The sequence below is a fragment of the Harpia harpyja genome, chromosome 4 (genome assembly GCF_026419915.1).
Source record: "Harpia harpyja isolate bHarHar1 chromosome 4, bHarHar1 primary haplotype, whole genome shotgun sequence".
Lineage (NCBI taxonomy): Eukaryota > Metazoa > Chordata > Aves > Accipitriformes > Accipitridae > Harpia > Harpia harpyja.
The window spans coordinates 40,703,292-40,726,115 of record NC_068943.1 but is presented as its reverse complement, the minus strand read 5'-3'; the positions used below and the strand labels follow the sequence as shown (position 1 = coordinate 40,726,115).

At 41.9% G+C, this 22,824-nt stretch overlaps 1 protein-coding gene across 6 annotated transcripts in view; it reads left to right on the top strand.

Moving 5' to 3' along the window:
- ARHGAP32 (Rho GTPase activating protein 32) overlaps window positions 1-22,824 on the top strand; it is a 267,989-nt gene that overhangs the window by 138,952 nt on the left and 106,213 nt on the right. The window contains exon 1 of one of the 6 annotated variants that reach the window (XM_052786351.1): window positions 11,770-12,458. The exons of the other annotated variants lie outside the window; for them this stretch is intronic. The gene's annotated coding sequence lies outside the window, so the exon portion shown is untranslated. Of the gene's footprint in view, window positions 1-11,769; window positions 12,459-22,824 lie in introns of those variants that run through there. 6 annotated transcript variants of the gene reach the window in all.

The following is a 22,824-nucleotide window of genomic DNA, read 5'->3' as shown; positions in this document are numbered from 1 at the left end:
TATTTTTCCCCTGGGAATTCAATAGTCCTCTCTCCTTCCAAATTGCTCCATGTGCGTGTACAACTCCAAAGGCATATTTTGAGTCTGTATAAATGTTCACAACTTTGCCCTGGGCCAATTCCAGGGCGTGGGTCAGAGTAATTATTTCTGCCTTTTGTGCGGAGGTGTTCATGGGCAAAGCCCCTGATTCTGTTACCTCTTGACTGGTGGTGATGGCATATCCCGCATGTCGATTACCATTTAGGACGTAACTGCTTCTGTCTGTGAACCAGGTTTCTCCGTTTTCCATGGGGCTGTCTTTCAGGTCTGGGCGACTTGCATATGTTGCTTTGATGGTTTCCAAACAGTCGTGATGTACTGGTTCTCCTGTGTTCCCGCTGAGAAAAGAAGCTGGGTTGACAATGTTAGTGACTACAATCTCCACGTCATCCTGCTCTATCAATATAGCTTGATATCTCAGGAATCTTTGTGGAGAGAGCCAGTGTCCACCCTTTGTTTCCAGTACTGTTGATACTGTATGAGACACTAAAACAGTCATTTTCTGGCCTAGAGTAAACTTTCGGGCTTCCTGTATGTTTAGTATCACAGCCGCAACTGCCCGCAGGCATCCAGGCCAACCTTTTGCAGTCGTGTCTAACTGCTTAGAGAGGTAGGCAACAGCCCGTTGATATGGACCCAGGTTTTGTGCTAATATTCCCAGGGCAATGCCCTGCTTCTCGTGTGAGTAAAGAAACGGCTTACATCTGGGAGTTCCAAGGCCGGGGCCGACATTAAAGTCTTTTTCAGTAGCTCAAAGGCTTGTTCGGTCTCCTTGTTCCACTCAAGGTGTTTCTGCTCAGTGGTTGTTAGCGCATACAGTGGTTTAACAAGCAATCCATAATTATAGATCCACAATCGGCACCACCCTGTCATTCCCAGAAAAGTTCGTAACTCTTTCACTGTCTGAGGTCTCTGAGTTTGGCATATTGCCTCTTTACGGGCTTGTCCCAAAGTTCTTTGTCCTGCACTAATTTCATAGCCCAAATAATTCACTTTGCGTTGTATTACCTGTGCCGCCTTCTTGGATACCCAGTACCCTTGAAGTCCCAGGAAATTCAACAGACTCACTGTCCACGTCATACAATCTCTCTCTGTCTTGGTGGCGATCAGGATATCATCCCCATACAGTAACAGCTTTCCCTCCTCAGACGGGGTTTCCCAGGATTCTAAGTCTTTTGCAAGCTGATTGCCAAAAATGGTGGGACTATTCTTAAATCCTTGTGGCAACACCGTCCAAGTGAGCTGGGTCTTTCGACCACTCTTGGGGTTTTCCCATTCAAATGCAAATAATTTTTGGCTGGCTTCATGGAGAGGGAGGCAAAAGAAAGCATCCTTTAAATCTAAAACAGTAAACCAAGTTAATTCAGGTGTTAATACAGTTAACAGGGTATATAGGTTCGTCACTACCGGGTAAAGATCTTCAGTTATCTTATTCACTGCCCGTAAGTCTTGGACCACCCGATATGACCCATCGGGCTTCTGAACCAGTAGTATAGGGGTATTGAATTCAGACTCACACTCTTTTAGTAATCCCAACTGCAAAAATTTTTCTATCACCAGCTGGATTCCTTCTCTATCTTCCTTCTTTAGGGGATATTGTTTAATCCTTACTGGCTTTCGGCCTTCCTTGATCCTAACTTCAACAGGGGGGGCACTTTTCACTCTTCCAGGTGCATCGGTAGCCCATACCCCCAGGTACACTTGGTTTAAGATGTCCTCGTTAATGTTTCCTTCTAGGGGGAGACTGGTTAAGGTTAGGCTCAGTATTTGAATATATTCTTGATCTTTTACCTCCAGAGTAATTTCCCCTTTTTTGAATATAATTTTTGCTTCCAATTGTTCCAACAAGTCCCTTCCCAAAAGTGCCTTTGGGGAGTTGGGCATATATAAAAATTTATGAATGCCCCACTGTTTTCCTAATTTATATTCTAAAGGTTTACAAAAATATGCCTTTTCACTTTGGCCAGTCGCTCCTTTCACCATGACATAATATTTCCCAGGGGCATCAAAGCTTGGTTCAGAACCGAGTATGTTGCCCCCGTATCTACCAAGAATTCTATTTCTTGTTGTGTTTTCCCTAGCTTAATTATAACCAGTGGATCCGCTAGGGTAGATTCCCCAGGTTCCCGTCAATTTCCCTTCACATGGGCTACTGTTCCTCCTGTTTGAGCCCCCTGATCCTCCTTCTTGTTCTTTTGGCATTCCTTTTTCCAATGACCAAATTTCTTACACAAAGCACATTGATCCTTGCCCAGTCGGGGCAAGCCTCGCCTAGGCCCTCTTCCTCTTTCTTCCTGGATAACAGCCATTAATTTTCTTTGCCCCTGCCTATATCCTTCTTCTCTGTTACTAAATACTCTCCATGCCTCATCCAATAATATTTCTAAATTCCTACCCACTGTAGGGCGTAATTTTTGAAGTTTGTGCCTTATATCCCCTGTAGATTGACCCAAAACCAGGGAGACCAATTGTTGTATTCCTACCTCTGACCCAGGATCCAGCGGTGTGTTGCGGTGCATTGCATCCCTCAATCGATCCAGGAATTCAGATGGAGACTCGGAAGGACTCTGTTTGACTGCATATAAAGCTGACCAATTTATAATTTTGGGGATTGCCCTCTCCATTCCTTTTGTAATCCAATCCTGATACCCCTGCAATCTTTCCATATGTGCAGATCTATTAACATCCCACTTTGGGTCTTGGAGAGGGAAATATTCTTTAACGTCCCCTCCTGTGATCTTATAATGATCTTCAGCTAGGTTCCCTGCTGTTTTTAAAATCAGCTGTTTCTCTGTTTCGGTCATATATTCTAATAATAGCTGTATATCCTTCCAATCAGGGTTATGCTGTTTTACAATAAATTGGAAATGTTTAGTTACACTTACCGGATCACTCCTATAATCTTTAGCAACCTTTTTCCATTCCCCTAGGTCAGCAGTAGAAAACGGTACTTTGATTAACATCGTCCCACCATCCGGCCTCACCGCCTCTCGGAGAGGTGCTTGTAAAGCTGTTGAGGTAGTTTTCTTCCTAGTACGGGAAGATACAGGGCTGTCCGGGGGGGTTGGAGTTCTATCCGAGTCTGCATCCTGTTCCTGTGGTCGAGGGGGAGGCTTAAACAAATCAGTTAGATCTTGTTCTGGTACCTGATGAATTTTATTTGTCTTTGTACATCTTTGTCCAATACTACATGCCGAACAACACCGTCTCAGTTTATCTCTAAGCTCCTTGTTGTTTTCTCGCTCAACTGCGAGCACCATGGGGTCCTGTGGGGGTACTATTCCACAGTCCCTTTGCCACTCCGGGTGGTTTCGGAGGGTGAAAAACATGTCTGCATATGAAACTTCATCCCATTTTCTTTCTCTCCTTAAAAACAGCATTAGTTGTAATAGAGTATTATAATCTGTTGACCCATTAAGTGGCCACTTAGCATCACCTTCTAACTTATATAACGGCCACCATTGATTGCAATACTTAATAAGGTTCTTTTTATTTTCCGTACCTCCGGCCCCAACAATATCTTTCCAGTGGGTAATAACACAACCCAGAGGACTCTTCCTCAATATTCCCCCTTGATTGTTTCCCATTTCATTACTTCTCCCCTTAATATGATTCCATGCAAATTGTTTCTTACACCTCTTTATAGAATTCTCCTGGTTTTTCTCTGACATGTCCTGAATTCCGAGATTAAATTTTCCTTTTCACACACCAATTTCACTATTTTGGTTATCTTTCCAACCACAAACAATCCCAACTGTGTACGTAGCTCGTTCCCTCTTATCCCAAGGAGTCCAAACCCCACACTCAGGGCATTCAATATCCCTGCCACAATCTATTTGCAACCTCTGTTTACACCACACACATTCCAGGACATATGAGGGCATACACTCATTTCCTGGATGTAAAAGACACCATTCTAATACCCACATTTATGCGATGCACCATACAGGGACTTTCTTATACCGACACCACAAAATGATTAAGATAATCAAACTCAAACTTAAAATTACAACTTTAACATATAAATTCAAGTTTCAAATCATCAGTGAGTCACACTTCGTTTGTCTCCGGCCGTACCCCTTGTGAAGTTACAAAACTGTGGAGCAGAACTCCACACGCGCTCTGCAGCTGAGCTGTCTCTTTTACTCAAACATTCAATCCACAGTTTTAGATATTTACACCTTAACAAACATATATACACATATAAATCTCAACGTAACATTTTCACATTCTCACACAAAATCTTTAACATTAAATTTCCAAACATTCATACCATACAATCATCGCTCCAGGTATTAACTTTTCAGCAGCTGCAAAAATGTATCAAGCGCAATTGCGAGGGGGTGCGCCTACCCTTCTCCTGCCTCTTATATACCAGTCATCGACAGGTCCGTCCTGGCTCCCGATACTGGGATACAGCAGTCACCCCGGATTTGCTCGATCTACCCTCAAGATCGCTAGCGGCCGCTCTATCGGTCAGCAAATCCCCCCTTGTTACCGTCCAGGGTACCCTCCTCCCATACGGGGACTACGCTGCACGCCAGACGTCTCTGCGAGATTTACCAGCTGCCCCGGCCTGTACTTTTACAGGCTCCCCTTGTAGAACATACCGTTTGGACCGCGGCTTCAGGAGGTTGTTGTCTGCTCCCGTGGTGAGCGGCTGGCAGCGGAGGCTCCTCCGAGGAAAGTGCTCGGGGCGCGCCTGGGGGCGTCCGCTCCGCAGTCGGTCCCGCAGCCGAGCAGAGAGTCTCCTGCCTGGCTCGCCAAACTGACGTGCGGAAAACAGACTCCACAATCAGTGAGATTGTAAAGTAGGTATGTTCATTCAGCGCTGGGCAGCACGGGGGGTAGTCCCACCAAAGTCGTGTGCGCCTGATTTTGGCAGTTCACTTTAAATTTATACAGTCAAGTGTTACATATACATAGAGTTTCGCAATACGCCTATACATAGGCATTACCTATCCCCGCTTCATATTATAATTAGCTCTAGGAAGTCATTTCCATAGTTTCCTTTCAACTGCGCTTGCGCAGTGCCTCCTTATGGTGGTCGTCTGGTGGTCGTGAAGATGAAGGCTGTATGTCTTCTTCACAGTGAACTCTTAACCTTCTGTCCCTGCGCAGACTCAGTTGTCCCTTGGCATTTGTCCAAATCACAAGGTCGGTCTTGGCTGGTTCTTGGAGTCACTGCTGATTCTTATCAGGGACTATCTCCTGTCTCAGTCAGCCTCAACAATGGAAACGTTAAACATCACTTCTCATCCCCTTGGGCCATGTCTACCTCTATTGAAACTTCTTTAATTTCATTATAAGCTAGATAATTATTAAACAATTCCTATCTACATTCATATATCTACTATATCTACTAAGGTTCCTTTGGTTCCCCGTCTCAGTTCTCTATAAATGCAAAACAAGAAATGTTACTCAGCACAGCACAGTTCTTGGTTTGGCCTGTGCATTAAAAATAACACAAATACCTCTCTTTGGATGACACGAAAGTGAGAAATCATAGCATAAATGTATCTGCAGTCTCAGTAAGAAAAGGTGCTTAGAAAATGTGATGGCGAGAGAGGATCAATGACTACCTTAAGCAAATTAAGCTGCTCATTGCCACGATACTCTTCCCCCCATCAAAAGTAGTGTTTTGGAAGGGGGGGGTGTGTTTTGTTCTTTCTCCTCCCCTGGAACTCCTGCTGATATTTTCAGGTATATAAGGCATTTTTTTCCAGTGACTTTGATTCTTATCAGTGTGGAAAAAAAAGTTAATATTGATTTAGTGGGGGAGAAAACAGAAAAAGTGAGTGAGTAAGAGACTAATAGCCTGGAATGACAGGACTATATCAATTTTCAGTTCTCTCAGAGGAATAATATGCTTGTTTCCAGCAAATGGAAAAGTAGACTATGACTAAAACTGTCACTGACCTCCCACAGAATTTAATGGATTTTGGAGCTCAGAGAAGAAAAGGCAGTCATAACTAACTCAGTGATTTTAAAGCACTTTCCTTGAAAGTCAGCAGTTTTACGAAATGCCGTATGCAGGAAGATAAAAGTATATATATCTTATATAGCTGTAAAAAAATTTATATTCACTGGCTAAGTCTTTTTTTGACTATGGATGAATGCATTTCTCAATAAGCTTAAACAACATATTATATGTTCAAGGTGGTTTATATCCTTAACATACGTTGCCAGCATATAAAACGAGCCTGTTGAAAAATGATGGACGAAAACTGTAAAGCAATCTCATTCTTGGCCCATTAAAGTGGCTTTTCTGCGTAAGTAGTTCCTGAATGGGTCAACTATAAAAATGGTCCCATTGCGTTTGTGCACGTTGATTGGCAACAGCCAAAGTAAGTATCCTGTTTTGTCCAGGGGTAGACAGTGAAAGAAAGGATGCTTTGTTTTGTGGCAAGGCCACTTTTCTTTTAAATAAATAAATAAACCAGCTCCTTTAATTTAACTGCCTCTTTGTTTTTGCCTGAAGCCATCAAGTGCTGGTTCCTCTTACAGAGCCGTCTCCATTGTTTTGCCACTGTAAATATTCACACAGTTGTGCTGAGCCTTAACTTTCACAAAGGAGCAGGACTGCATGAGCAGGAAGATAATTTTGCTGGTGTTTTTCTTAGGAATCGGAATGGGTGCCTAATCCATGCCATAATTTGTCGTGCAATGCCATCTAGTGTGCAAAGGGTTATCAGGCTTCTCATACTCTGGAAATTCATGACAGCAGTGGTCTTCTCTGTGCATCTAATTCCAGGCTACTTCAAACAGCTGCATCTTTTAGTGGAGATGGTTGTAACAAAATTTTAGCGTCGTGAACTTCCAATTTTCAAAATTCTCATCTTGCTGATTCCTTGGGATTTTTTGGAGTGAGGATGGGCTGAGGAGTAGAAAAGGGCAGGAGAAACGGTGATCATTTGCCCAGCTTGAGGAGGAGTTTTCTGTGGTTGTGGGCTGATTTTGTATCATTTATGTGTGTGTCAGAAATTAGTTTCTCGGGTTTAGAGCATGTCCAGTGGTTGGGAGGTGTTTATATCCAGTTTGTTGTTACCGTTGTGTTTTCATGGCTTATGAAATACAGTTACAAACCCATGCTGAGTTCAAATCCCTAACCTTACCAAATTGGAGGGCATTTGAATCTGACTTTGCTGTTCTTTGGACACGTTATCAAATAGATTCGGTGCAGGAGAAACATTACTTCATCGCTCACGCTATCTTCATTTGTACTTTGATCTCTTAGCTGTCTCTCTCAAATTCCGCACATGGAAGAATATAGTTTTTCCTGTCAGTAGGACAGAAGAATCCTTCCCGCTTTTGTTCTGAAAAGCGTGTAACGTGAGCGATAAGGTTGTAAACTCGCTTCCTTTTCTGACACCGCTTTTGGTATTACTGTGTGATATCCAGAATGTTTAATTCTAAATACTGCCAGGAGGGGGGCTGTGTCTCTCCAGGTAGTGACTAGACCTCAGCATGGCAAATGCTGCCAGAGAGGATTCATTTCTGAATAATCTCGTTTTGGTTTCAATTAATTGTGAAATCAGACTTTAATAGGGTGTGAAATGGAAAGAGAGGGGTAACACCAGATGCCTTTATTTACATATGTTAATCAACACAGACCCAAACAACAATGGCAAATTAAACCACAGCCATTCATAGAGTTTGAAATGCTTCACATTTGGCTGGGAACTTTGATAAATGTGCTACTTTGCAGATAGGTGGAAGGTCAGTAGCACTTCTTTAAAAAAAAAAGTACCAAACAAGCCAGAATCCTATCAGAACCCTGAAGTTACTGTATTTCAGAAATACCAAATGTGGCCATGGAAACCCATAATTACGTTGAATTAGCTTTGCTTTGAGTGGTACCATGGAAGATATTTACTCTTCCCTTTTTGAGCATAGCCTGTGGTGTAACGAATAACACACAAGAGCGGGCATGGGTACTTTGTATATCAAAGTGCCTATTTCCAAATGTCTGGTATTATATTCACCAGGGTCAATTAGCTAGTGACTAAAGGTGGTTTCCTTTGGAGACAGACTGGGTTTTTCTTTTTGGCTGCTAGTTCTGAAATGGTAGGCATCGCAATTTTATGGGAATTTATGTCGGAAGCAAAGTTTGGTTTGCAGCCAGAAAGATTTTTTAGTTAACTGTTTAATTCAGTTCAGTGGGGCGAGGGGGAGAACAAATACCTGATGTTGATTGTGCTGTCGATAGTAGTAAGAGTTTTGTTTCTGGCAAAATACATTATGTCACTTCTGGCTAATTCTCTCTATTGTTCAACAGAGCGATTTGGTTTGGGTTCCTGGGAAGCTTGTGAAATTTGATGGTGTTGCTTGGGGATTGGGTTTGTTGGAATGAGGAAGATGATTTCTTTAGGAAAGAGTTGAGGCAGGTTCAAGGAAACTTTTGCATTCTTCCTCTGGAGAAGTGTACAATGGAGAGATGAACACGATGGATTGTAAGGCGTGTTGACTGCTATGCTCACCAGAAAGTAGACTTTACACCTGCCTGGTGCCAGGCATAGAGATTCTGCCTGTGACAACAGGGGGAGTATTTCTCTGATTGTAGGTGCGCAGTAAAAAGAAAAAAGTAGTTTTCTTAGAAGCACCATTTCTTCTGGCCGTGAAGCGTGTTAATCCTTTTTTGAAACACTGCTTGTAAGAACGGGCATCTGTTGCAGATTGCCTTTAAGAGTAAAAGCAGCCTCCTTAGCTTCAGCTCACGCAATTTACCCATTCATTCCATGAGTGGTTTCCCCCACCTCCCAAACCGTCCCAGCTATGGCCATTGCTCATCACTGATTCCACTAGTACCCACATGACCAAGGAAATGAAAGAGCGGAGCCCTCTCCTGAGAATTGACTGTACTTAATACATGCACTTGGATGCTTTCTCCACGTCACTGCTCCTTGCCTTTTGCCCTCTCTTGATGCACTACAGGTCATTGCAGACTGCAGAGATCCCCAGCTCAGTCTGCGGTCGGGAGCAGAAGGGTTCAGCAAAATAACCTGTTAAAAGGAGAGTTGTGGCTACGCGTGTCAGGCTCTGTGCATGCTCTTGGGTGTGCGTGCCTCAATATAGCAGGCAGGTTGTAAAGAGCTGTTCTTCAGAGTTCCTCCAGAGATGTGTGTAAACCTGAGATGTACTTGAGTTTGTTTCAGTATCAGTACTCGCCATTAGAAACACAGATTTGCTGTACTACCGTATGTCAAATCCTGCTGTTGTTTCTTATAAAACAGAAAATTATTTTGGAGTTTGAAATACAACCAGGCTTCTTCTTATCTACAACCTTGGCTCGTGCAGATGAGAACTGAATGTTGTTCTTTGTAAGGAAGCAAGCAATGATTTCATTTAATAAAGTCAATTTAGAGAAGACTCAAAATTGTAGCTGGTTAAAATGTGATTTGTCAGTTGAGGGAATAAGAACTTTTTTAGTTATTTGCTGGTGTTTCTTTTCCCTCTTAGACAGAAATTAGCTATCTGGTAGGAATAATGTGAGCAAGTAGCGTAACTGGTTTAGAAGAGGGAGCAAAATTTATAATCAGGCTTGTCTTACGCTGGTAAGATCCTTTTCAACTCCATGTACTGATGAATAATATATGCTACTAGTGAGCAAAATACAGGCGAACCTATGGTACGGACCAGCATCCAGACATTCCTCTCTTTTACAGGTCATTTCAGGATGCTATTTGCCTTAGCAAATATGCTTCTGACCTCAGAAGTGATTTTCTTCATTGTCACTTTCTATAATCTCTTTGTGCCAATGACAGGACAGTCTACACATCATTAGTGATGCCAATTCTGTGTCAGGAATTGCTTTCTAATTTTATCAGAGAAGACCAGGTGCAAGAGGGAATTGGGAATCAGCTTTCAGATGGGCTGAGGGGTGGTAAAGAGAGAGCAGGACTTGGAAGGCTGCTGCTTACTGATTACTACCCTGTTTTGCACATAATAGGGCTGCTCTTGAGGTGGCTTAGGCTATATAATTTAAAGGCACCGACTTCCTTCATTCCCTAATGTTTGTTTTCCTCCTGCCATTACAGCACCCCATCGTCTCATTTACCTGGGTGTATGAGAAGCAATCTTGTAAATTTTTGCAACTTGTCATACCTGAAAATACAGCCACCAGTGGCACCTTCGGATAAGTTTTCCAGTGTAACAGTTAAGAAGACGCTTTAATGGAAAGGAATTTTCCAAGGTTTGGGAGAAGTAGTGTATTGGGTTGGAAAGAAACTTGAGTTTCTTTTTAACAATGCTAATTTTCAATTTTTTTGAAAAGCTTGCATGGGGCATCACAAATTCTCTAGGGTGTTTTCATAGCTGAAAGAACAAAGAGAAACTTTTAACAGGGGGAAATCACTATCAGCTGATGAAGAAGGCTTTAAAACTGTATGTTCCTGCATTATGCTGTGCTATACTGTACTATATTATACATGGGTGAGAAATGAAAACGGATCAATTGTCTTCACAGTCATGTGAAGATGCTTTTCAGGCATCAAGGATGTATGTGTTACACTACTACATAGGTTATGGATGAGTGGGAATGTAAAATAGATTAAAGTTTGTTGTCAGTGTAGGCAACAAACAGGGAAAATTGGAAGAATTGCACGTGGGTAGGAGAACGGGTATCAGGACTGGAATGAGCATAGTTCTCTGTCACCTTGCTGCATCTTAGACTCCACTTGTTAGAGAAATAAATATGAAAAGTGTGCAAGAAGAGACTTTGTTTAAAATCTGTACTCTGCAGAGTTAGAATTAAAATGTGAACTTATGGGAAATTCCTAATGTGTGATGTTAATGGAACAAGCCACTATGCTAACACCGCTAGATGCTTATGTGATAATTTGCTGTCATTTTTTGTGCTGGCCAGCCCATCTCTGAGACTGACAGTAACATCCCAAGCAAAGTAGCTACTTCAAACAGAGCACCATCTAGAGTAAAATAAAAAAGAAATTAAATACAAGACAGGCATCTGACATATTCAGGGTAAAAGCTCTTATTGGCTCTTGAAAGATGAAGGCACTGGCAGTAACCTGCAGCTTCTGAGTCTTATATGTTCTACAACTTCCCTGAGTTGCACTGTAAAATTAAACTAGAATTTGGCCAGGGAGCTCCTTGGCCAAACACTGTAATAAAGGCATGAGGTTGTGCTAAGAAACTGTCAGATATTAAGACTTCTATTTTAACCTGTGAGTTCAGAAACAGAGATGTGGGAAGAGGGAGATAGTTGTGTTCTCTCCCTTCAGTGGTGAAATAACTGCCAGGCAAGGGTAGACTGGCTATAATTAGAACTACTTACATGGTCAGTAATTTGCAAAATGCTTCTTTCTGAATAGAAATGACTAGACCTCGATATTCTGGACTAGCAGAAGTGCTGTGAAATTGCAGTAGCAGTATTAGATGGTGTGGTGTTCATTAGAACTAATAGTTCTTTGAATGGTTAAATTACCATGCACACTTAAAATTGAACCCAAAATTTTGGGCTGAGGGGAAGAGGTGCTCTCCTTGTTAGTGGTTATCAGTGCTCAGCTGCTGAATGATAAAATCCTGCCAGTGAATAATGATCTGCAAAATTTGATTTTGCAGATGCCTAAGTATCATTCACTCTACGGTTGTAGTACAGACCCCTTGTACGAGCTAACATATTTAGGCTGGTAACTGAACAGGGAAGATTTTGACAGCAAACTTTTCATCATTTAAATACTTGTTTTCTTTAGGGAATATGTACAGTGAACAGAGAACCGTTGTACCTAGGCATTAGGGCACACATCCTGCATTGATTTGCAGTTTGCACAGCACCAGGGACTGGAGAGGAATTTTGTGGAGCTTTAGCTCTGAGCAGTTTGATACCAGCGGAAAAGAACGACTGATGAGGAATCAGCTTGCCTTTAAACTGTGCTGGGTTTCAGGCATGTGATGGCAGTTTGCTGTCATTTTTTTTTTCTTTTTTTTTTTCTTTTGAGCTGTAGCAGCAGACTTCTATGCCGCGCCTGAACACAATCCCTGCATGCATTCCCTCCCTCTCTGTTTCTCTTGGCTCTTGTTAAACTCTACGGCTTGTCTTGTGGGACCTTTCCAATGAGAGAGAGCGCGAGAGAGAAAGGAACACCACTGATTTCTCTACAGTGCAAATTGAGCATGAAATGGGCAGTGTGGAAACGGCTAACAGGGCTATGGAGGCAGATCTTAAATGCTATTCATAGGCACGTTCATCTGAAGAAGCAGCGGCACCAGGAAGAGAGGAGAGTGAGTGAACTGAATGTGGGGAGTTTAATTTGATTTTGCTAGCTTGGAGTTCTTGCATTTCGGCACTAATGCCTAGAAGGTTTTTTCAATTAGCTGCTGGGAAGCTACGGAGAGACCTGGAACTGTTAGGCCTTGGCTAGGGATCCCATCCATGGAAAGAATAGATCATTGTAGCAGGGGTAAGTAGTGCACAGCCTTTCAGAGATCCTCTATACTTGATATAAGATCCTTTTTGTTTACTGACACAATATAATAATAATGCTAAAATAAAAACAGCTGGAAGAATGCCTTAAGGATGGCACCAAATGCTAATATGGCAATAAAGAATGATTCAGATTATAATTTAACAGGCAGTGTTTTCTTTGCAGAATGATCAGATATAGTTTAAAGGGGGAGTTTATTGCATTTTTGTGTAGATTGTCTAACATTACAGATTTTAAAGCTCAGGATAATCCAAACTGTGGCTCTCCTTCCAGAGATTAACCTGTGGCCTTTTGGAAGATTTTTTGCACTGAGGAAGTCAGTCTGAAAGCCATATTAATGAGGTATAAGGAATTAACTGGGAGTGGGGCTGGGGAACGTCCCAGTAGTGGTTTCCTACCTCAACAGAAGTTAATGGCTATTCAGGTACATGTTTTCAAACTTCTAGTGCACCTTCTACTAATTAGAGAAATGAGAGGCCAGTAAAAAAAAGGAGTGCATTGCATTTGATGGTGCTAGATGTGTTCCAAACTGTTGCTAATAATGCCTAGAACACTTCCTTTGTTATGATGGTAGGTTTAGCAAAGGTTTCCTTTTGAAATGAGAAGATTCTATAATTTATTTCCTTTTCTTTGATCTTTCATGCATCTTTCTTTAAAAATAATCCTTGCAATATAAAGTAATATCTATTCATAAAGAAAATGCATATTGACTCTGAACTTTTATCTGGATAATTTTGTAAACCTTTACTACGTGTTTCTTTTTGATGCAGATATGTATGTATATGAAACATAGATTTGGGTAAATCTTTAATCAGGTGCAGGGACACAATACTTAGATGCCATGCTGACAGGAACCATAGAAAAATATACAGTAGACAGGTAAGTTTTACAAGATTACATGCATTTTTTCGTTCATAGCCAGTAAATTATTAGCCGGACAAAATCAGCATCTGGGCTTTCTAGGAATGACTTTGTCCACGTGCCTACCTCTGAAATTCCTGCCACGGGCAGGTTAGTGCCATTCCAAGCTCTCAATGAGCGGTGCAGATCTGTGCAAAGCACCTGCAAGACCCCTGCAAACTATTTATGAGAATTACCATTGCTCCTTCATTCGGAAATTGTAAGTCACTGTAAGCTTTTAGGATGTGGATGTGTCCTAACTTCTCCCTTTGTGCTGGCTCAGCTCTCCTTGTCTTTTGTGTAGGAGAGTTGGACTTAAACCACTTCCTATTTCCTGCCTATCTTTGCTCATTGCTTTTCATGTGGCCCACTAATCCTTTTATCCCTCGCACCCAGATTTGCATATGTGAATAAAGGGAATGTCTTTACATACTTTTTTTTCCCCTCTGTTAGTTGTGTCAGGCTGAGTGACACCTTTCATTTGAGTTTTTGGTTAGTGTGACAAGTAAGAGCTGGTGATACAGTACCTGTGTTACGCAAAAAATCTGAGCTTAATATTTGCATATGTCAAAGAAGTGGAGAGCTTTTTTGTGTTTTATTTATGTGTTTGTGTTTGAGCAGTCAGAGTAAGGAGGACTGTTTGGACTAGCTGCTCTCAAAATACACTACTTGCATGGCAGTGCTTTTTGCACACAAAATTCAGCAGCTGTGAGATTGAAATTAATTATTTGGAATCTATTTGTTTGACTTGTGGCTTTTTTTTTTATGCTGATTCCTTACAACACACTTCTGTGAGTAGCTGGGTTTTCTGTTTGTTTCTTTCTTTCTTTCTTTCTTTCCTTCATTTTTATCTTTCACATTTTAATAGCTAGGAATTCATAGGGAACAACTCGATATGCTCTGGAGATCTAGGGGACAAACTGCTGACAAGTACTGTGCAGCTTACTAAGAGTCAAACCTCAGGAGTTTGAAATAGAACAAGAAGTTCAAAATCCTCTGCCTGGTCCAGAAATGCTGTTTGTTTGATGCACTCTAAAAGGCACTTTCTGTAAAGACACTCAAATGTGTGTTCAAACTCTTTTACATCAAAACCAACTCAACCCCCTCTGCTTCGGGCCTGGTTTATTGTACCTGGAGGTATCTGTGCCGGGAATTGCTGCAATGTTTGTAATTATATTTTGTCAGCAGTGTAGTATTAACGGGAACCTATACCCTTAGTCATTTAACACATCCTTGCAATTGCTTTTATTAAGGAAATGTTTCGTTTATGTGATATTGTTTTATGGAAATTAATTTGAAAGGTGTAACTTGTGTACTTCAAGATTATTTTCATCTGCTTTTGCCTGCACTACGCTTACTGCTTTCTCTCCTTTCCTTGTGAGCCCTGATGTCTGTACAGCAAGCAACATGGGGCCTATAGGCAACGCAGTGATCATTGCTTTCCTCCAGCAAGGCTGGCCAGGTATGCTTGGATGGAGTGTCAGTGCTTCAGCGCGCTCTGTGAAAATACTGAGGCTGTGGAGCAAGACATCACACATCCTCCTGTGCCTGTCAAAGTGGAATGCTCTGTTTTCTCCGAACAACAAAACAATCATTTAATCAACAACATGCCATAATAGAGGCTCTGTATTTACTGAAACCAGATGCATTCATGTCTCTGAGGCTGGGCTAACCCTACAAGCTTGCTTTGAAATAGCTGTGGGTTTGATTTCCGTCATAGGTGTGCTAGCAAAACTGTCTTTTTCCTTTGTGTTTTATCCCATGGTACGTCTCTTGGTGGTCAGAAGTAATAGGTGGAGGCAGTAACAGGTTCTGTTCATTTATCTTCTAGTTCTTAATCCCTGAAGCACATGTCTATGCAGCGGAGTACATGGACTGTGCTCCTGTGCTTCAGGGCTGCTGTAGCCCTGGAGCCTGGTTAGCATGGTGTTGGGCATGGCCTAATAAGCTCTCTTGAGCATGAGTTTGCAGAAGGAACACGATTGCTTGCACCCATGCGTACTCTGAGTACGCTCTGGCAGTGATTCCCCAACTGTGGTCACAGTTACTGAATGCAGGGACTTTCCATGTTGTCACCATGTGTAACTTATTACCTGTTGTATGTCTGGCAAATGTACAGTTGCCCCTGCCCGTGGTAAACATTTGTTTGAGAGCCACTGTGTAGTGTTGTGTTTCATTGTTGCCTTCTGAAACCCCAGAGACTGGAATTAGTTTCCCCCCATGAGAAAGAAGAAATTGAGGTCATCACGGAAGCAAAAAACCATGCAGGAAAGAAATCTGTGAAGCAAACCTGGTAGTAGTTCTGTGTTTCTCCCACGTCTTCCCAAACTTCATTACAAGTGAGATAGATTCTGCTTCATACGAAGGAGCCAGAAAATCCAGGTTTCACCCAACTAAGGTGAAAAGCAGTTTTCAGCCTAGCGGCTTTACTGTAAAGAGTTCTCTCACTAACAATGTTTTGGGTCTAATTTATCTTATGGCCATTATTTCTATAGCCTGGATTGCACGGAGGAAGGAAGTTTCTTAGCGGTCAGTTCATGCAGTGCTTTAAAGACAAAAGGCAAACCTACTAAATTCCAACCAGAAAACCCACAGGTGGCAAATTCAGCTTATGGAGCGTTCCAGGATGTTATGTCCTCTTTGCCAATCATCGAGTGCCCAAGGCCCTGCTCTGCATGCAGCCACGTGGAGGGGGTGTTCGTTAGTTTGTTTTTAATAACATCAGATATTTTAACTTCATGAAAACATTCTGTTTTCAGACCCTAAGAAGTTGTTTTTGCCTAATGGAGTCCCTAATGGCTGCATCTAAGAAGTTTTTATGAATATTTCATTGCTTGTGAAGATTGACCTTCTTACACATTTAGAGGAAATAAAAGGGTGAGACCACATGAGAAAACATTAGCAACTTAATACGTGAAAATCTGGGAAAAGTATCTGTGATACAAGTCTCTGAGATTTTATGTCTCAACAAGTTTAGGCATCAAATATACTTGGCTTAAGAATTAAAACAAACAAACTCCAGCAGCGTATACATAAGCTGCCTGTGTTGGCAGCTCAACCTGGAATCAGGGATTCGAAGTGAGATCTTTCCAAGTTGCGTATTTCTGACTGCAGTAAGAGTCAAATTCTGTCAAGGTTACTCCTGATTTCATCTTCAGAGAGGCACGAACTAGATCCCACTATGCATCGTGTCGGAGAGCAGCATTGCAGTAGCAGGCTAGCATGGATAGCGTGGCATGGGGAGGATCCACCTCTCCAAAACTGTATGTGAGATGGAAAGGGTAGAAGTCATGAGGAATTGCCTTCCATCTCCTCTTGCTGTGTGCAACAGAAATGTGGCACTGGGCAAGTGTTTTGCCTGGTTTCACGTTCATTTTGTATTGCTGGTTTAGTTGATTAATATTTCTCAACATGCCTTATCTTTTACCATTTGTCTAATTTACCACCTTTAATACTCAGAGTGGAACTGTCCTGTACCAGTCAGTATGGTAAACTTAAAAACATCGGGTCAGAAGCTGCTGTATTTGCAGTGGAGTCTTTACTGGCATGTAGTTACATGAGCATCCCATCCCCAGTACTGTGTATTGTTGCACCTATGCAAATTCTTCCTGACAAGGGAATGCTTCTGGACCTGCTTATACACAAGCACCTAGTGAGCAACATGTAACCCCAGGTGGTATTCATCACCAAGAAAACAAAATCATCATTCTCAACTACAGTAATGTAATGGAAATCAACACCCATCAGACCTACACCGATAACTTTAGTCAGTGCTAAAAGCTGTTGTTGAATTTCCATCTGAAGCTGGCTACTGCTTGCCTGTAGGTGCCATGTATTTTTCTGTCCACCATCTGTCGGGGGTATTCCTCTGCTTTCCCTGAGCAAGGGCAGTTGCCTGCTCTAAAGGCGTGCCACTGGCAAAAACCTGTGAACAGCAGTGGGAACAGCTTTAGTAACCTTTGTCCGGCATTACATTCTGGAATCAACCTCTAAATCAGACGCCAAATCCAGGAGTAACTAAATCTCTTGAGAGCCCTTCTTTTCTGCTGTCTTAAAGTGATGCCGATGGCCAGCCCCTGCGAGAGAGTTCAGGTGGATGTGTACTTAAAAAGTTGCAGCAGCTAGTCGCACCACAGGAGCTCTGTTTTTCACATGTTCTAGTCAGCATGGGTGCCCAGCATACTCTCCTCTGTCTTTAAAGTTATCCTCCGCAATAGTTTTGATTTGCGAAGGAACTCGAGGAGTGTCACAGCTGTTCTAGCCTGTCTCAGAAGTACTGAGATGCGCAGCATGCATGCATGACCTCATTGGAAACTTATATTAAAAACAAAATAACAAAATAACCCAAAGGAGACCTGATCTTGTGCATATAAGGCACATGTGGCACTATTATTGCATCCAGTATGATTAAAGCACCTCAAGGACCACCTGCTGTGGAGTTAGTATCTGCCCTTTTTCTTTAGCTGTGCATATTTATAAACGATGGTAGGATTTATTAGTCTTGAAGGTGAAGCTCAGTTGAAGGAATACTGACTGCTGAATAATCACGCTTCCATAGGAAAAAATTGTCTCGTGATTTGCAAGCTTAAAATAGTTCTGAAGGTAGCTACAGGCAAAATACACATCCCACAACCTTTAAAATTTACTTAGTGCTTGTACTTGCATAAAATTCGGCCTTCTGAGTACACCTGCGATTTGATGTGAACTTACATCGGCTAGGAAGAGAATTTAAGCCAGCATTTAATGTCACCTCTATCGCTAGTATCCTCCTTACGTGTTCCCGTGATGTTTTCTGTTGTACTCTGCTCAGTCCATGGGGGAAAACCAGGGTACCTTCATGGGAACATTTTGCCTTTTGCAGAGGTGTATTTGAGTTTAATTTCAGCATACAAATACGAAGATGAACTATGCAGTGAACCTCAATGCCAATGTTAGCAAACTTATGTGGCCAGAATTAAGCTACGCGATGCTTCTACACAGTTGTATCACATGCACTTTACAAAACCGACATGAAAATTCAGCAGCCCTGGGAGAGCTTTCTTCGCATGTCTTTCACCCTGGCGCTGATTACAGTTGAGTGCGGCAGGCCTGCAGTGTTTCACTGATTGTCTGGAGATAATGTATAATATACCGTGCTCCGTGCAGTTCAGACGTGCAGCAAGTGATTTTGCCACGCTGTGGTTAGCTTGGAGTAGTAATCTGCGTGGCGTTACAGAAGGTGCATTTTCTTTTTTTTGTCTTGTTGAGCTGTGTTTGATTTTTTTGCTGCTCTTGGGTACCACTTTTGAGTTTTCAAAGGGCTGCTTTCAAATAGCAGTGAAGAAATGGAGTTTCAGATACAAAAATATCCTTTAAACATGTCTGTCTTGTCTTTACTTTCATCATTACTGCAGGATATTTATGCTTGGGTAAAGAAGCCACTCTGTTGAGGGCTGTTCTTTTCCTGCTCTGAAGCCACAGTTCAGTATGAAAAGGAGAAAGCAGAAGATGGGGAACTGTGTGGGAGTATAATTAGTACATTTAGCAAGATAAATCTGGAGAGAGGAAAAACAGGCCAGATAAATACATTTGTGCTGTCAGAGTAATTAGTTAGAAAATGTTTCCCTGTTTGAAAAGATTTGCCAACCTAAGATTTCAAAATAATAAAATAATATCTTCAAATATATCAAAAAACAGGTCTTGAAGGTGCCCCTTTGCAAGACAAACTGATGTAAGTAATGGACTCAGCTAAATGAAGTGGTGTTTAAATCACCAGGGTAATTTAGGAGATAGTTAAAGTATTGTCTATTAGGGACTGGAACTGAGAGAGGTAGTAAAAGCTTTTTCTTATAATGAGTCTGCATCTCTGAGTTTGATCAGTGTTAAGGCTTTTAATTTCTTCAGGATTTGTCCCAAGTATATTTGGGCCCTACAAATTTTTTTAAAATAAAACATAGCAATATTTCACAGGAAAATTAGCCTCATGTTTCTCGCTTTTGGCCATCAGACATACTTTTCACCCAATACATACATTCCAGAGCGATGCATAAAGGTGACATTTGTCCTGTGGTTTTTCCCTCGTCTGATTTGCTAAATTGCACAAACATCGTAAATTAATGAGAGGACAGACGTCAAGGAGACATTGGAAGTGTGGTGGTTTAGAAAGAAAGAAAAAAAAAAAAAAAGTCTGTTCCTAATACTGTCAGAAAAAATTATCAGATGTAATAGTGGTTTGGAAACTTAATGAGCTTTTGCTATGGCTGAGTTTGAGCGGCAGATATTTCAGTTGCATGTGTCTGGCTGCTTTTGCCAGGGAGTTAACCTTAAATTCCATCTCGGAAAAACGTAAAAAGATTACCAGGTTTCCTTGGAACAATGACACATCCTCTGCCAGGAAAAGCATCAGCCTTTCCACTGACTTAAAACTCCTGGCAAAAGACACTTCTTCAGCATTCTTGCCATCTCTTCTCTCCTCGAGATTTCTACAGATGTGCGCTATGTTTGAGATGAAACCTGTTGGAGTTTATGCTTGTCTGTGAGGCTGATTCATTGCCATCTGCCCAACCCATCCTTCTGTGCTGGGGAGCTCGAATCTCCCGAGACCTCTTCATCCTGCCTGGACCACTGTGCCAGATGCTGCCAGTCGGTTGTGTGGGGTCACGGATGGCCCGGTTGTGGCATAAAGTGAAAGGGGCGGCTCTGCTAACAAGGCTTACCTTGCTCATACTTTATAGCAAACTTCTAATGATTTTAATATTACGAAGCATTGCAGTTTCTCTTAATCCATAGAGAGAGCAGCTGTATTCATTTTATGTACTTAATTACTTTGGCCATGAAATGCATTTTTCACATGACGAGAGCGTGCATTTGCCTTACGTTACGCGCAGGTAGGTGCAGTTTCTTCGTCGCTTCACAGCAGGTCTTATGGCGGTAACGCATGTATTGCGCTTCGTGCATGCAGATCAAACCAAATCAGAGGCAGGACCATATGTTCAGGTAGATGCACCTGCTGTTCAGGGTCAAGGACGGGCATGTTTCCATCAGCATCTTGGTATGAACAGCCAGAAATGTATCTGACAGCCCAGGCTTGGTAATGGATATGTGTGATTGTGCTTACGTTTTGCTGGAAAAGCTAGTAATAGCTCCCTGTGGCTTAATATTGTCTCGATTATGTACTAATAGTGTCGCTAAAACTCTTTGCAGGAGCCAGTCACCAGAGTGCAAATACAGTAATGTGTAAGCTATAGACTTTTTGGCTTCCTACTGGCTCCCAACCAGTGCGTCGTTTTCAGGGGAATTTAGATAAGAACTTGGGAGGTGCTGTGTGGAGTATTGAAATCGACCCCCAAGAGGTCGTAAGAGTTATTCTGCGGGCTTTTGCTGCTCTCTAGAGTGGTCTTCCTTGGGGGTGTTCCAGGTCAGCGTAGGCTCCACACCTGACGTGAGGTGGTTTCTCGGTGGACTAGTTTAATTAAAGCACAGGTAATGCCGGCAGGTTTGGAGTTTGGGAGGAATGATTCTGCTCCTTCTATTTGGAAACAGCTAGGGAGAAGATTCGAAGGGAGAAGGAATCAAGCATATTTTCCTAGCCTACAGTTTTCATTCTCTAATTAATTATCATCTAATTATTTAATGCCTTCCACATTAAATTCTAACCTTAACTCTAATTCCATTGTGGAGGGGGATTTGGTTGGGGTTTTTTTTTCTTCCTATTATTTTCTGTTTGGTTCTTTTCTTTTTTTTCAGTTTTCAAATTTTTTTTGGCTGCAGGTAAGATTTTAAGCTTTAGCTAACAACACTGTGCAAAATGAATTATGTCACTGGAAGCAAGGCGAGTTCATGGTGTTAGTTATCAAACACATAGGATAGCTTTGCCAAAGCTCTTGTAACCTTTTCTTTAAGTATGTGCTGTTCTGCATGCTGGCTGTCCGCCAACACTCTGCGTTACTCACTCGCTGAGATACGTGTGTGCGAGCGAGATCAATGTGTTCATGGCTTTATGAAGCAGAAGTTGAAATAAATGAGTTTCATAGATGAATCAAATCTATGCTTCCCAAGCTTTTCACAAATTATCCTTTCATCAGGAGAGCTGGATGATGGAGTTAACATCACTCGGCAAACAAGGAAATTAAAGCCAAAGCTATGTAAATGAGCTTACTTTGACATCTGGGGGTCAGAGGCACAGCTAGGAGGAGCGGACACAGCCCCATTGACCTTGCAAAGCCAAGCCAGCTTTTACCTGGTAAGGATTTGGCACTTTAATTTAGTAGCCAACAATCCTAGTCTTGGCAACAGATTTATGGAGTGCTTTTCCTTGAAATGATTTTTCAAAGTTTTTGTAGTTTGTAAGAGGAGCACGCAAGAATGTGACTCTGTGGTTTAAAGCAAAAAAATGATTGCATGAATCTCAAAAGTTGTATTTTAATTGTTTTTCTGCCTGTGGTCACACTGACAAGTGAAACATGCTCATAAAACAGGGCCACTTAGAAGCTGCCTCTGCTCTAATTAAAGCCCTCTCCACAGTCACTAGCCCTTGCCTTTCGGATCTCTCTGCGGAGAACGTGGCAGGTCCCACGCGCCTTCCAGACAGGTTCACAGTAGCCTTGAAATTGTGAAGCTCCAGACAAACAAATGAGTCTTTAAAATGCCTGCTGCTTTGCTCCAAGCACAGATCTGCCAGAGTTTGATGCGAGGATTATTCTTGGAGGGAGAGCAGAAGGGAGCTTCCAAAGCCACTTCGGAGCGGAGAGATGGGAGAGTTTGTTTTATTCTTGTTAACCCCTGTTCTGGAAGGTAAACGCACACGCACAGAGTTGTACCCTGTAAAACCACTGAGCTTTTGGATAAGACTTCTGAATGTGCCGTATCATAACTTACCCTCCTGTTTACTTTGTTGCTGTTTATCTCTACAAGAGGAATAACCAATAAATTATCCTCTGTAGGAGACTCCCGTAATCATTGTCTTTATCTGCTAGCTTACTGGAGATGAGCTGCTTTTTCTCAGACAGTGGGGAAGACCACATGAAGTAGAAGCATTTTTAAGCTAGTCCTGCTTGTATATATGATCAATAAAGTCTTGGCTAGCAAGCACCACTCTTTTTGGCAAAATTGTGTATGAGCAAGGTATGTGACTTCATTTTGTCTTTCAAGATACCAAGGTGAAACTGTTACTGTTGATAGGGTGAGATCCTGATTGCTTCTTCGGCTGGCCTCCTGCTCTTGGAAGTCTTTGCTGCTATTCGGTTTATTATTATATTATATTTATTAATGGTACCTTGACATAACATTTACAACGCTCGGCGTTATGCATACACCTGTTAAAGTCTGATGCGTTCATAGGACCATCTTTAAGGCTTTCTTTGTGTATCATAAAATGCTACCACTGAAGAGTTTAGGATACCTTAAACCTGATTTATGAAGTCAGCCATATCTATTTGTGCTAGCTAAGCGTACATATTCCAAT